The 14,282-nt window shown below is 35.1% G+C and overlaps 1 long non-coding RNA gene across 1 annotated transcript in view; it reads left to right on the top strand.

The window, feature by feature from the left end:
• LOC145683394 (uncharacterized) overlaps nucleotides 1-14,282 on the top strand; it is a 522,616-nt gene that overhangs the window by 475,095 nt on the left and 33,239 nt on the right. The window contains exon 6 of the long non-coding RNA XR_014131076.1: nucleotides 8,048-8,067. This is a non-coding gene — a long non-coding RNA (uncharacterized LOC145683394). The remainder of the gene's footprint in view (nucleotides 1-8,047; nucleotides 8,068-14,282) is intronic.

The raw sequence follows: 14,282 nt of genomic DNA, 5'->3' as shown, positions 1-14,282 counted from the left end.
CAACAGTGTTACAGAGAAGCAAATCCAATGAGTACGCTCGTAGGGTATGTTCCCCTGGTGTTAAATATTCTTCTGAGGAGCAACAGTTATCACAAATTTACTTTCAGCAATCCCTTGTTTAGAGACAATATTAGTACAATGAATTTGATAAGGATTTGCTTTAGGTAATGCTACTTTAAATCGATTCTTCGCCTTTCATTTTCTTTCCCCTTTCATTGTGGTTGCAATTCCATTGTACACCTTATATTCCTTCACCAAACAGGTTCTAATAACCCACTAGGACTTATCAGAAACCAAGATAAAATTCCTTCTCAACCTTACTTTTCAACAAAGGATGCTATCAGGTTTATAATAATAATAATTTTAATATTAATCACTTTTTGAAACCCCTACACACTGAGAGACCCAGAAAATTTCACTCCAGCTAAACCCCTACTCACTCCCGTACACATTCAGCCACAAATATACTTCTTATTTGCTTATGCTATTCTTCAGTCTATTGCTAAAAAAAATTAGGAGGAGTTATTGCGTTAGTAATATCAATTCTCATTTTAATAATTATACCATTCTTCCATACTAGAAAAATACAAGAATTACAATTTTAACCTATTAACCAAATCATATTCTGAATTATAATGTGCACAGTATTTTTTATTGGTGCTCGACCAGTAGAAGACCCTTACATATTAACAGGACAATTTCATACAGTTATATACTTTGCATGTTTCTTATATGTTCCTTACCTCTCCGCCATATGAGATTTTTTTATTAAATAAAATCTAGTTCTTTGGGTGAGAATAAGCATATGTTTTGAAAACATAAAACAAAGCGAAACTCTAAGAACTTATTCTTAATTTGATACACTAAATTAAAAAAATACATAAAAAGAAGTTTCAAACCTCTCAAAGATAAAAGATAATTAAGAGAAAGTGGTAAAGAACACTTACAAGCAAGATATTTTAACTTATCATAACGAATCCGAGGAAAGATACCTCGTACTCAAATAAATCCAAAAGAAATACATATTGCTTTACAAAAAAATAGAATAGAAAAAATGTCATGCCTCAAAAAGGAAATACTAAACAAAACTCTCATAAACAAAATACTGGCATATTCAGCCAAAGAGATAAGGGCAAACCCTCCTCCTCATATTCAATATTAAATAGTGAAACAAATTCTGACTCCCCTTCACCAAAATCAAAGGTGGTTCGATTAGTTTCTGCTAAACAAGAAGCAAATTACACTAACGACAAAGGAAATGTAATTCATAAAGTCATAACTCCTCCTGAAAATAACCGAAACTTTACAATCTATATCTCTCAGCTAAAAATACAAAGGATAATAAAATTAAAGCTAAACTAACTTGATAAGAAATAGCCTGTGCAACTGGCCGGAGTGCTCTTAACAAAGAATATGAAGAGTTAGAAATTAACCGCCAATCATTATAGTATACACACCCATTCTAGTACAACACAAAAAACAATAATCCTAAGGGAAAAGTCAACATAACACTTAAATAAGGAATTCTCAATCACACAAATAATGTTAAAAACAGACTTAAGACAGGGGCTAGATAATAAGGATAATAATTAGATATAATAAGGAAAATTTACTCCCTGGTAAACAACTTAATTGCATCCGCAAAAGGTTGTGGTAATCAACAAATCTCTACCTTATTAGGAACCCGCCGAATCTGAATATATCCTAGAACTTTCCGTTTCAACAAAGTTAAAAATGAAACTCCAATTAAGACACAAATAATCAAAATAAATTAACAAATAAAGCCTATAATATAATCATAATACACTACTACCTGGAATCACTACATTCATTATTAGATCCTAAATCTAATGCACTTATCTACCAAAGAAATGATCACTTATTTTTATTCCTCAACAATAAATATTCTTAGTAGTTGGTCCTTTCGTACTAAAGTACTACTTCAAATTAAGGGATAGAAACCGATCTGGCTCGTCGATCTGAACTCAGATCCATGTAAGATTTTAAAGGTCGTAGAGTATACTAAGCTTCTTCAATATACAATATACTAAGCTTCTACATTTAGACAAAATCTTAATCCAACATCGAGGTCGGAATCTCCTTTGTCGATATGAACTCTAAAAAGGAATCACTCTGTTTTCCCTGAGTTAACTTAGTCTAACAATCACTAATAAAGGATCATAAAAATACTCAAAAGTAATTATCATAAAAAGAGTTTAATTATATTCTCGTCGCCTCAACGCAATGCCCAAGCAACAAGTATATTCTTCTTCAATTATAAAAACTATTCCTCTGGTATAAAGATATATAGGGTCTTATCCTCTTATTAAAACATATAAGCTTTTTATTCAAAAGTTTAATTCGATATTATCAAAATAAAGACAGTCTCTCACTCGTCCAATCTTTCATACAAGCCTAGAATTAAAGGACGAATGATTATGCTACCTCGTACGGTCAAGATACCATGGCTGTTTAAAATCTCACCGGGAAGGCTAAACCTTATATTATAACAAAAGGACATGTTTTTGATAAACAGGTGGAGGGAAAATTTGGATTAGGAATTAGGATTAGGATTAGAAATTGGACTTCGGGGCATGCGGCGTCTAAAACCATTTAGCCCGCCACGTTTAAAAAATGACGTCCCTCGGCGAGCACACAATCGGAGGAAAGAGAAGGGTAAAAGGATTGAGTAATTAAATAACCTGCTTGATACCTACAAGTTAGATACTACCTCGGCATTTGACTTGTGCGAATGAGGAAAAGCCAAGAGAAACTCCTTGTAGGGCACTGCCCTAATAAAGCTTTTCACATTATTCCGACCGACTGCACCAAAAGGGAATCTAACCCAGAACAGCTTGCACAGAAGGCGATATTGTTAGTGAGTATGTTACACGCGGCCACTAGCCAATTTTTAACCATGAAAATGAATGAGATGGAGCAAGGAGCAAGCAATTTTATAGTGATATTTGTTAGGGACATATTGTTCAGAATTTTTCTAATTTTCAAAATTTAAAGGATGGACCAATCTACAACTCCCAAAGTTTCTAAGGGACTCTATATCTTAATAAAGAGTATATACATCTGTACACATCCGTATAATAATATAAAGGATTAAGACGTCATCAAATGTTATAAATTGGGTCAATAACAGACCTCATTTCAAAAAACTGGGCGTACTAATTTTTGGCATTTTTTATCCATGAAAGGGAACGAGATGGAATAATGAAATTTATTGTAATACATATTGAGGTTCTTTAGTCTTATACCAAATTTTTAAGTTGTTCAATTTCCTGAATTTAACGGAAGTGGTCCTATGTTCATCTGTCTAAATTTAGGGTCTTTATTCCTAGGTACCGCCGAGTCATTGACTCAGGCCTGGTGCATTGACCTTTTGTTTGTGATGTCACAAATGTTTTTGCGGACCTGGTTATCTATTCAACCCTCAGCACTACTAGTTATCTTTAGGTTAGCCGTATCCAGACGAGCATCTTTCTGTATTATCTCTCACTCACTTATTCTCATACTGATTGGGCTTCTACGTGAATAAAAATAACGAGTAATTCTTACATCCCTTTGGATTGGCTGCAAAGAGTGTGACAAATAACTTGGGCTAATAACAATTGTTTTGCGTTCCTGCATGCTGAGAAGTGATTATCGTGCTATGCATGCTAGAAAAAAGAAAGAATACATTATCTTCTGTAGTTGACCATTACTAAGGTCGGCGGAGAAGAGTACTAATGATTGCTAACTATAGACGAATGTTACTGGGCTCACGGTGGCTCAGTGGTAGACCATTCACCTCGGGTGCTTGGGGTTCATGGTTCGATCCCAGCTTGCGCCGTGTGGACTTGGTGGTAGACAAACACCGTGCTGGAAGGTTTTCTCGGGATCTCCTGTTTCCTCCAACTTTCTTCATTCCATCATTCCATTCATTTCTCACTATAAAAGTCTCCTTTAGCCTAACCGTCAAAACCATGGGACATAAAACTTAATTATTTCTGTTTTTTTTTTTACGAATTTTATCTTAAATAAATAAAATATCTTCAGTCGCAAAATTTTCTCTGCTTGCAGGCCTATAGCAATTTCCAATTGTGTAGTTCCGTGAAGATGGATTTAGATTTGCCCTTCGTTTTATTCATCAAAAAATTCCAGTACAACTGGTCACAAGAACGAATGGTATTTCAGTTAATGAAAATTAAGAGAAACTTAACGTTTTAACGTCCCTCGAGTATGCGTTTTACGCCGAGAGGCTGTTGATTAATGGCGTTAATGATTTTGAAATGTTTAGCGGAAGGAGAATGTGTGAGAAAACAACAGAACCACCACCAAATCCACTGGCACAACGTTATTCACCACAAATTTAGATGGACTAGGATCAAACCAGAGACACATCGCACCACTAGTGTTTTTCCACTGAAGGTTGTAAAGGTATTTGTTACTTAGATGAGAGGAAGTGTTCCAGGAAATTACGTATCTTATGTAAACCTTCGATTGCCATATAGCATTTATATTATTTAACAAATATGTTGTCATCAGAAAGAGAACTTTTATCTACTATTTCCGTATACTTCTACATAAATGGCTAAAGAGACTCGGTCACCCAACAACGTAAGCCTAACTAGTATTGATAGAAATTTGAAATTTCGAAAGAATCATAATGTTTTCGCGGATGCAATGAATAAGAAAGTATAAAATAAGATATCTAACCTAAGGAAAGAAGTATGTCCGAGAACACATAGCAAAAAAATAAATAAATAAATAAATAAATAAATAAAATAAAATAAAATAAAATAACGGCACTTCCGAACACAGCTCACAATTTCAAGTAGTCAGATCTCTTTCTATGACTTAATATAATGATACATTTAGAACATCACAGTACTTGGTAAGTGCAGAAAAGATCGTTGTAGGTAAACACACACCATTTTCGACCAAAAATACGTTAAAGAAAGGTGAGTTCTTAAGACTTTCTTTCTCTGTCCACAACATTGGAAAGAAACTTTGTAGTTGTTTCGATAGCTATGAGTGCTAAGTGCTTACTTTCTGTGGGGATTTAGTACTTTTGAACTTGGTTCGAATCCCACTCGATGTTCTTACTTTTTTATTTTGTAATTTTTCAATTAGTCTTAACGTACAATTTTTACTACATTACAAGGAGGTTACGGAGAATTTACTAATATTACGAAAATAAGGTGTACAGGCGTAAACATTTTTCTATATATCCCAATGTGATTCGTCACTAGTGCAAATTACTACTTGCATCGATCCGTAAGATTTTATAAACCTGAAAGTAAAGCCGGAGCTCTAGAGTCAAGGAGATCACTAGCAGCCCTAATACCTCATTCATCAGAAAGCGGTTCATATTATTATTATTACTCTTATTATTATTATTATTATTATTATTATTATTATTATTATTATTATTATTATTGTACTTGTCTTCGGTGTGGGAGACTCGTGATCAATTTCCGGCAGTAGTTATATGGTTTGTAAGCTACGTTAAATTATAAGTTCACATCTCGTATAGCCGAGCTGTTAAAACATCCGCTAAGGTCAGAACCAAATTTATTATTATTATTATTATTATTATTATTATTATTATTATTATTATTATTATTATTATAAGAACTGCGTGCTAGTAGTGATAGAGCAGGTATTAGGTCTGATAGTGATTTCCTGAACACTGCAACTCCGGATTTAATTATAGGTTTCCGAAAATGTACTGGATTGATGCAAAACGTGATATACAATAATAGGGAATTACATTGCGATATATAGAAAAGGTTTTACGCCTGTACACCTTCTTAGTTTTGGATAAATTACGAAGTTGTTCATCACATCCTTGTAATATATATACTATAAAAGTGTACGCCAAAATAACTAAAAAATTACGAAATGAAAAAAAAAAAAACATGAAAGCATCGGGTGGGATTCGAAACAGGTCAAAAGCATTGCTCCAACACAAAAATATATTACTTAACAGGCATTGCTATCGTAGATACCACAATGCTAGTTGAATTGTGTTGGTGCAGAACAAACTCTTTAACAACCCTTCTTTTCATCACGATCTTTTTTGTCGAGAAGCGTGTGTAACAATAGAGAACTGAGAATTTCGAACAGCAAACTTTGCGCTGTGTTCCTAAATCGTGTGTATTTTTTTTTTATTCCTTCCCCTAGTATCATTCAGAATGCGTTGTTCCGAAAGTTACAATTTTAAGGGACTCGACATTTTTTTATATAAATTGTTTACCTTTGTTTCCCACGTATACTGTATATCACAATCACTCATATTAGGGTTGTGAAGCTCAGCGCAGACACAGTTCTTAAAAGTTAGAACGTTTCCGAAAATTGCACTAGTAAATGGAATAATGGACATGGGCGACGAGAAATAGTGATGCATTACGTAAATTTTCTATATTCTGTTTATCTCTCGGGGTGACAAATGTTTCTAACTGTTTCAATAAACTATATTTCAATAAATAGAAATAATATTGTTAATCGACATATTGGGTCCCGGTTTCTCTTATCCCTGGAACCGTACAGCGAGGCACTCTGTACCATACGGAATTTAAGTTTGCCTTAGATTTTGGTCGGCAACATTCACCGCTCCCATCTACCGTGTCTTTTAATCGTCCTTGGCGGGTTATGAGTTGCTTTGTTTACTATGGTCGTGAAACATTTTGTTTGGACTATAGACTGTTGTTGAGATAGTGTAAGTTTTTCTTCACGTATACATATTTGATTACCACGTTATTATGCGTGATTTTGTGTACTCTATGCAGACTCCTAGCTACAACGGATGTACAAACTGAGCAAGATGTTTTAAATCACTCAATACGTTCTTTTGTGCGCGATCAACCGGCGTCATTTGACGATAAGTCTGAAATTAAAAATGAAGGATACTTTTTGGAAGAAGACGTTAATTTAAAGGAAAAAAAGGGTTGGGCGACCACATCGATCGGAAGGCTGGAAGATGAAGTATCGGTCCACGAAACCTGGATTCACAAAACACCATCCGATGCTTTAAGCAATTTACGTGGAAAACGAACTTCATAAAAGTTTGTATTAATTGCAAGGAAGAAAAATAGAAATATGGTCTCAAATATACGAAACTCCCAAGTCTTTACAAAAATGTAAGTCTTATTTATTTTGACACATTACAGTTTTCTTAACACTAGGGTTGCATTAAAAGTATGTTTTTGCAGAAGTTAAAGATCTAAATGATATTTAAAGTACTTTTTCAATATAACTTAATATTTTCCCATGAAACAATGAGCTTTTATTTTTAAGGTACCCAATACTCCAATGTACGGTTATTGTAATAGGAATTCAGGTGTACGGTTCCAGAGTTATTACTCCTAAATTCAAGATATTATGTCCTCCTTGAAATCATTTGTGCTCTACGGATTCAACTGGACATAAATGCACTGACGCCACTCACGATTACATTCAGTTGCAAATAACAATATTCCATCATCTGTTTCACTAAAGTGTCATATAAAATTGATTGTATGCTCCAGACTAAGCATACAAGTCTTGAGTGTACTCATTTGCGGAAACAACTATTGATATATTTCCCTAGAAGAGCTTAAAACATTTAAGTTTTACTATTGTTTTCAACTACTAAGAGATTGGTCACGTTTTTAACATAGACAATTGAACGTTATAACATATGTGCTACCATGAAGAACTAAACTGGACATAAGTTAATGCGTTGGATAGTAATAAACGTTTAAGAAATATGGACAAAAAGTATTGAGGCTATCTGAACTCTTTTGGAAAATGAAAACAAACTTATTAAAAATAAATGTTTCACTAATATTACAAACAGCATCTATTGGAAACATGAATTCACTTGTCACATTTCCCAACATTAAATCCGAACATATATTAATAGCATACAAAAGTAATACACAAACAACAAATATTTGGTAATTAGTTACTTAGAAAAATACTTAGAAAAAATAAATACATTACTTGATTGGAGTGAAGGTTTAGGAAAAGCATTAACATTGTAAAAATAATTCAATTTTCGTATGTTTTTCAGGGAAATAGGAGATCATCTGGGTAAGTTTAATTATTTTTTCATGATAGTATTTCAGACATTTCTGAGTTTGATATATGTTAATGGAAAATATGAAGTGTAATGGAAGGAAGCTATTGATCTCCAAATTGACAGAAAACATACACATTGTGCATTTTTAATCTCCAAAGACTTTCTTTTATTTTTTTTACGTTTTGCATAGTTAATGAACAAAGTTCTACTAAATTTTTATTCCAAAGAATAATTTAACACCGATATAGCATTTAATTTCATAGGATCGCATGAAAACGTTATTTTATACACTACCTAGTTTCAGAGACTTGCAAATACTTCTAAACTGCCAACTTTTGAAAAGGTTTCGGAATAAGGCAGATTGTGAAGAACTAATCTGTAATTTGATTCCAAATATCACTTGAACATGAGAAAGTTTCAATTGTGCAGAAATAATTGGAGAAAATGTGACTCCAATCAATCTAAAAAACACAGATATTGTTCGAATTGTCTTCTTTGATTACATTTGCGAACTTGTATCGTATTACAGTTATTAACAGTTGCCTTAAGCTGGAGTGTTTTATGTAATGGATAGCTGACGTGTTCTCTTTTCTCAACATTTCTGCGTATGCTATGTTACCCCAAATGAAAAGTCTCATTTTTAAATCCGAACTTGCCACCGGTTGCTGTATTAGGCTACCTTAACTGAGTGCATAATTGTTGTTCAATCATGCATGCCTGAATCGGTAAAGATAGGTTTTGAAGAGACCGTCACCATGTTTATGTTATTCGTAGTATTATAAGCTACTTCACTCATGTCTTCAAGTTAAGACAAATACAGTTTCAAAGTCATTTCAAGAACATTTTAAGGGACTGCAGAAAGCACACATACCCTGCATAGGGTACATATTAATTTTGGAATAACTTGCGAATAACTATCCTCAGTGTTGTGCAAAGAAAAATAACAACTTCGTAGCATTCTTGTGTAAGGCATTCCTAATTCTCGTATTAACAAATCCTCGAAGTTCATCTTTGTGACTCAAACTTATACTTCGGCAATTGTGCTTTTTATTGTTTAAATGAAGTTCTATTGTGTAGTTTTGAGATGAAATGTTTTGGAAATTGCGACCAAGTTGGACCATGCGATGTTCGATTGTTTAAACACTGCTTTGAGTAAGAAAAGTCTTTTGCATAGAGTTCATTTTCTGATTTCGTGTAAAAGTTCGATCAGAGAGAAACTGATAATCTTTCACCGCATCCAAAGGAGACTTGGATCCGCCCTTGATATTTGGCAGAATAATTTAGAACCCCTTCGTCCCTCTGATATGGCCATATCCTTCCAAAATCCGGTTTTATCCAGTTTTTAATATTTTCTATTCGCTTTATATTTTGATTGGAACTATTTTCTGACGCTCTAGTATTAAGTCGCGCTTCTTGTCAGTCCTCTACTTGGGAAAAGTACCGAATAACAACACTTAGTTTGCTTCAAGAATATTTTGATTTTCTTCAGAAACAAGAACCAGAAATCAGTTAAAAATTTATTAATTAGTTAAATAGACTCGTTGGGAGCAGAAAGGTGTGTTGAATAGTTAAATTCTGCTGTGAAACCAGCAACAACATCTAAAATTGGAAGTTGAAGTCGCGGACTCCATGGTCGTGCATAGAGATGGTGATAGACAGGATTTACAGTGTATTGTAGTAACTATCAATTTCAAGTGATTTTGGATTTAAGATTCAGCGAATTAAAACATTTAGTATAGCATGTTACCATTCCGATTTCATTTAGGATTCGATAGGCTTATCGTGTATATGTAGTATATGTGATTTCTTTAATAACATTTCGGTATGTGTAGGTTCCTTCGTAGTTAAATTAATTTTCATTATGTCAGTGTAAGTTAACACAGGAACTCTCATTTATTCCTAAATTGACGAAACCTCCAACGGAAATGGGCTGAACGATTTTTTGGTAAGGGTTTTTCCCATCAATAAAAGGACCTATGCTTCTTCTTCATTAAGAGTAATTGGAAAACATGATTTAGTTAATGATAGGGCTACTGGGCTCAGATTACATCTTTCCTTCCATAGTTCATAGAGCCCGTTCAGGATGGTAAAATTCAGTAATGTGTTTCATTTATGTATAGTTGAACTGTATAATAAGATCATCTAACATGTGTAGTGATATGAATAGGGTTGTGACAATTGGGCGAGTTTTTTGAACTACTGCGCATGCGCAAAATCTTCCTGTTCATGTTCCAGTTCCGGTTCCTGTTCCACTTTAGATTCCGGTTCCGATTCATTTCCGACCATTGTTCCCACTCATGTTCCAGTCCTTGTTCCGGTTCCCCCGGAGCAGACTACGCACACCGAGTAGTGTTTTACGATTATGAACACCACCGGGCCCCACACGCGCAGAAACATTACACACAACAGCACGACTACGAACATAGTAAAACGGGCATGATACTGCCGGTAGTGTTTCTTCAACCTTATATAACATCAGGGACGTACTCGTTCTCTTTTACAAGCACTTTTATCAATGGTAACAGAGTAGAGCAGAGATTAAAAAAAAACAGCCTTTATCAATATAGCATAAGTCTGGTTATTCACACACACACACATACACTATGATAGCTCATGCGCAGTAAAATTAAATTTCCAATTTAGTAGAATTACACGCATGCGAAGAAAAATTACAGTTCCAACTCCCACTACCGGTACGGATTATACATACCATCACCAGTAGCAGACTACAACATAGCAGATTATGACCACAGACTAAAAAGACTATATCATAGGACTATAAGCACATATTCCAACTCCTATTGAACATAGTAGAGCAATAGTTCGCTCCCGCTTGCGTGTGGTTTCCTTTCCAACTCGGAGCACACCCACAGAAACGCACACACACTTGGTTTACGGAGCAGTTGGTACCGAATGAACAAAGTGTTCCGGGTCCACTTCCGAATCAAGATCCAGTACCAGAACCGGATCCTTCGGAGAGTCTACGCAACGAGTAGGATGTCACGACCCCTTTCTTTGAACCATTATAAAATACTATGGGCGATTTTTCATTCACCCATACACACACACACACACACACACACACAAACATAAACATGGTTACTCATGCGCAGTTCGATTTTAGTAGAAATTACAGATCCAATTTCCATTTCCGGTTCCGATTGAACACAGCAGCAGCAACAGTCCACAGATTACAAAGGTTGCAAAATAGGACTATGAGCACATATTTCAATTCTTATTGAATATAGTAGAGTAGTGGCTCGCACTTTGCTTTCGTGTGGTTTCCTTTCCAGCTCTCTCTCTCTCTCACACACTAGGTATACGGAACACTTGGTGGCGCAAGCGCAAACTTTTCACACTCCTATTCCGGTTCCGATTACACAATACAAGAGAAGCTGCTGCCGACAACGAACATAGCAGCCGTTTTCAGATTACACAAGAAAGGATCTGGCAGAGGAGCAACATACTACGCAAAACATATTCCAACTTCTAGTCTAGAAAAGCTATTGCCACTGGCAGAAATGAAGAAGTGGTCCCTTTTAACTTGTTCAATCTTTTAAAACGAAAATAGTGAAACACATACTAAAACACACACACGCACAGTCTTCTTCCAGTTCCGGTGACGATAACACAGCAGCAGCAGCAGACTACGAACACAGAACAGTTAAAAAAGAGAATGATCACTTTTGAACACCTATGTAACATTAGAACCATTTTAACCTTTACATGAAAGGCTTTGGTATATTTTCGCATGGACCGTATTTTCCAGCCCCCAAAACCATGTTCTTTTTTCTAATCCCTATTTAACAGAACAGATATATAACATAGTAGAGATGAATTTGTTCTCTTTTAAGAGCTGGCAAAGAGTGACAGATCTGGGAGCCTCAAAATCGTGCTCAGAAGAGAGCTTTTATGGGTCAAGATGTCCTTGCAGGGACTGGGCGGTTTCAGATTTGTGATCAGCGTATACGATATCCATATTAATAGGGTGGTGTCGAATTCGTAATATTAAAACACCGTGAAAGCAAGTGCGGTTTTATTGGTCAAGATGACCTCGTAGCGACTCGGCGGTTTCAGATTTGTGATCAACGTATTTGACGTCCATATAAATCGGGTGGTGTCGAATTCCGAACCTTAAGAAACCGTGACCGAAGAACCGATTTAGGGTTCAAAGACCTATCTGGCAACGAGTGACAGCAGCTCTCTCTCTCTCTCTCTCTCTCTTTCTGCCTCTCGCACACCCGACATTTGGTTTACAGAGCACTTGGTGGCGCATGCTCACCACTTTCAAATTAGTAGTTGTTACACGCATTAGTAAACTCTTCCTGTTCATGTACCAGTTCCGATTCCTGTTCCAATTCTGGTTCCGAGTACTGATCCAGTACCAGTTCCTGTTTGTATAAACAACACACGAGCAGCTGCAGATTACGAACATAGAAGAAAGAGTATGGCATTGGTGGAAGTGTTTTGCATCACAATTATAGAAGAATATGACGTATTGTTCATTACCTAAATAACAGAGTACTCGTTCACTCTGTGTATTTTGGTGGACTCCTGGTAGCTAGATGAACATTAATACAAAACTCTGAAGCTAGTCCATCTCTTACTGGTCAACGGTCGTAAGCCTTACGCCATACTACAGAGGCTATATCATATTTCGCAACACATATTGCTCTAGAAAGACTGTGACGCTGGAGGCTGCGCTGACCCTAAATAACATTCAATATCTAGCCATAATACTCGTTTTTGCTGTGGAAAAAGACTATGCCACACTTATTTATTAAAAAGAACAGCACTATAAGTGTGATTATTCAGTTCTCTCACACACAGACACAAATACACAAATGGTTTACGAGGTACTTAGTGGCGTATGTTAAGTTCCAAATCCGGTTCCAGAGCCAGTTATGGTTCCGATTGACATGGGAGCAGACTACGCAACAAGTAGCCTTTTACGAGCATATTTTCATCTCATAAAACACCGGCAAAGACTCAGTGGTTCGTTATCAGGTCAAGTGTGGTGGATAAACCATTCTTATTTTGCTTATTTGGCATTACCATGGGCCGTAATTCTTTAGCTCACACACACTCATGGTTTACGAGGTACTCAGTGGCGCATGTTCAGTTCCAATAAAAGACAAATACCAAATGTTCATAGTACTATTTTTAAGCCAATGTAACATGAGGTAAGAAAAAGAGAAAAACTTATTGTTAAACCTCTCCGTAAGAAATACTAGAGCAATTTTAAACCCCTATGTAACATATGAAAAATATATCTTTAAAATTGCATTTGCTAATAAACGTTGCAGAATTAAGAAAAGAAAATGACTTATTTTCTCACCTTTGAACGCCTATGTAACATAGAAGAAGTGACAATCTTTTAAGCCCTTGCATGTAGATATTTTTATTAGGCTATGGCATAATTTTGCAGTTCCTACTTAACATACCATGTAACCGCAAATATTTTTCCCGCTAGAGGTGGGTTTTCTGCTAAAACAGGAGAACTGCAATTTGCGCTGTGTTCTAGATCTTTTTGTATTCTGCACGCAAAGACTGTTACGTGCGATGATTTATCACACTATATATATATATATATATATATATATATATATATATATATATATATATATATATATACAAAAAGTTAATATTGGTCATTGTTATCATAGAAGGTTATGTTATCAGTTCCTGAACCATTGGGTACTCGAGCGCCTCTAGTGGAAGTTTCTGAACCACATACGTTCGGATTCGAAACGATATGTCTAACTGAGCGAGGTTAATGTTTTATTGATTTGTGAATCTATAACGGCCTTTATGAAAGTTGTATAGTTTGAAAAAAATATTGTGTTCTAAATCGAGAATAATGTGAATTTGATAATAGTTATTAAATTATCTACCTATTTATTAGTGTGAGTATTCGAAGTTTCTATATTTGGATTGAATTTATATACGGGTTATAAGAGGCGTACCGAAACATTCGTCCTAAAGGTTATAACGATGGTTGATCATTACTTAATAAATTGGGTGAGTGTAATTTTTGATTATAAAATATTCTCTTATATATTTATATTTCTTACGGAACAAATATAGATTTCTAATTGGATTGATAAAGTTTAGGAGGTCTACTATATATTAGATTAATTATTGAAAGTTGTATTAAAGGTGTGTTTCTTGTTGTAAAGAATCATAATACCATTCAACCTAGCTTTAAAAAGCAAGTTAATTTTTA

Source organism: Thermobia domestica, chromosome 4 (assembly GCF_964235325.1).
Source record: "Thermobia domestica chromosome 4, izTheDome1.hap1.1, whole genome shotgun sequence".
Classification (NCBI taxonomy): domain Eukaryota; kingdom Metazoa; phylum Arthropoda; class Insecta; order Zygentoma; family Lepismatidae; genus Thermobia; species Thermobia domestica.
The sequence above is the reverse complement of the archived record's forward strand: the minus strand, read 5'-3'. Positions and strand labels throughout refer to the sequence as shown.